Here is a 2243-nt window from a genome sequence, read left to right as displayed (position 1 = left end):
GCTGGCTTGGTGAGGCAAATGGGGTTCAGTGGGGGCTGGGATTCAGCCCGTGTAGGAATGGGGAGTGCGATCTAGTGGATTAGAGCAGGGCAGGCTAGATGTCAGAACACTTGGATTCTATCCCCAGAGATGGGAAGGGATTGGGGTCCCCTAGATTGGTGAACAGGGGTTCAAACTGGCTTCTGCATAGCAGAGAGTTTTAGCTCTAACACCCCTGCAAAGATCACCCATTGTTCCTCCTTGGTTAATCATTAACACCCCACGTACACTGGCAGGGACACAGACCGAGTGAATGGAGTGTGGGAACAGATCCCAGCCGACACCTTTCATCCTGGTGGGGGTCCCGTACCCCCCAGAACTGTGGGTTCCCTTGTTCCCCTTTTTCCTCTTCCTCTACCTGTTGACGCTGTGTGGGAACCTGCTCGTCCTGCTGGCAGTGGCCCGGAAGCCCTGGCTGTACAAGCCCATGTACTGGTTCCTGTGGCACTTGTCCTTCCTGGACATGACGGTCTCCTCAGTGGTGGTGCCCAAGGTGGTGCCCGGGTTCCTGCCAGGCAGCAGGACCATATCCTTCCAGGGCTGCGTGGCCCGTTCTTCCACTTCCTTGGCTGCACAGAGTGCTTCCTCTATACGGTCATGGCCTACGACCGCTTCCTGGCCATCTGCAAGCCACTGCACTATAGCGTCATTGTGAACCTCAGAGGCTGCCCGTGCCTGGCAGCGGGTTCCTGGCTGGGGGTTCCCTGCACTCGCTGATAGAGACCGCACTCACCTTCCAGCTGCCCTGTGGCCAGGGGAACCGAGTGGGATACATCTTCTGTCATATCCTGGCTGTGCTGAAACTGGCCTGTGGGGACATGGCGCTCAATGAGCTGGAGACATTTGTGGACATCAGCTTCCAAACCTTCACCTGCTTCCTGCTAATCCTGATGTCCTATGTCTACATTATCTTGGCCATCTTGAGTATCCACTCTGCCGAGGACAGGCGCCAGGCCCTCTCCACCTGCAAGGTTTACGTCACCATGGTGGTGACCTACTATGTGCCTGTGGTCTTCATCTACCTGAGGCCAGGTTCCCAGCACACTGTGGACAGGGTTGTGGCTGTATTCTACACCACGGTGACCCCGCTCCTGAACCCCTTCATCTACATTCCGAGGAACAAGGAGATGAAGGATGCCCTGATGAGACTAGGGGACAGCAAACTGCTGGGGCCTGAGCCATGATTGTCCTGTGTCCAGCAGAAGCTTCCTGAGAACTGGACAGGGAGAGAGGGATTTGGAGATTAGCATCAGGACTCCTGGGTTCTCTCGCTGGCTCTGAGAGGGAAGTGGGTTCTACCGATTGAACTCCAGGTTCCTGGGATCTACTGGAGTTTGTTCCAATTCTCTTATGGGTAGAGACACCCAGATTTGCCCTTGAGACTCTTGGGTTGTATTTCTGTTTCTTGGAGAGGAGTGGTGTCTGGTGGTAAGATCAGGGAGGGCTGGGAGTCAGGACTCCTGGGTTCATTGTTTACATCTCTGCCACAGGCTCCTGTATGACCTTGGGCAAGTCACTTGGCAACAGTTTCCCCATGCGGGTCATTTCCCTACTGCCTAACACCGAGGGTTGTGAGACCAAAGTCATTACAGACTGGGAGGAGGAGGAGAGGCTCCAGTCGCAGAAGCTAGAGAAACGCCATTTCAAGCTCATGTAAGAAGGGATCCTGGGGCAGAATCCAAGATGTTGGACTTGCTTTAGGAACACAGCAAAGGCCAAACAACATCAGACCATTGGGCCATCCGTCCCATCAGCCCAGCCCTCGGAACTGTCCAAGCTCTTCCGCTCATAAAAATGACATGACGGCATATGTCACCACATGATCTTATCTTTGTAAACCCCATCCCTACCCCACCCCTGGTATACCACATGCACTTGATTTGTCTTGTCTCCGATTAGAACGTCCTCTCTTCAGGGCCTCTATCTCTGTGCAGCACACATGTGATCCTTGCCGGGGGCCTGTAGGCACATCGGTGTTATGAAAAATAATCTGCAATGATCCCCAGTGAAGAAAGGGTCTGTGGTGAAGGCACTGGAGTGGGACTCCACAGAGGCACAGACTCCATGGGTGCTCTGGGGCTGGAGAAAAATTGGTGGGTAATGAGCATCCATCGGCAGCCCCTATATTAGTTGCCCCCACCCACTGCTGTTCCCCGCTGATCAGCGCCTCTCCCTCCCTCCCTGTGCCTCCTGGCCGCTGCAAT

The 2243-nt window shown here is 54.7% G+C and overlaps 1 pseudogene; it reads left to right on the top strand.

The window, feature by feature from the left end:
* Positions 1-292: 292 nt before the first annotated feature.
* On the top strand, positions 293-1223 carry LOC144273236 (olfactory receptor 10G6-like; annotated as a pseudogene).
* Positions 1224-2243: the final 1020 nt, after the last annotated feature.

Source organism: Eretmochelys imbricata, chromosome 13 (assembly GCF_965152235.1).
Source record: "Eretmochelys imbricata isolate rEreImb1 chromosome 13, rEreImb1.hap1, whole genome shotgun sequence".
Taxonomy (NCBI): domain Eukaryota; kingdom Metazoa; phylum Chordata; order Testudines; family Cheloniidae; genus Eretmochelys; species Eretmochelys imbricata.
The sequence above is the reverse complement of the archived record's forward strand: the minus strand, read 5'-3'. Positions and strand labels throughout refer to the sequence as shown.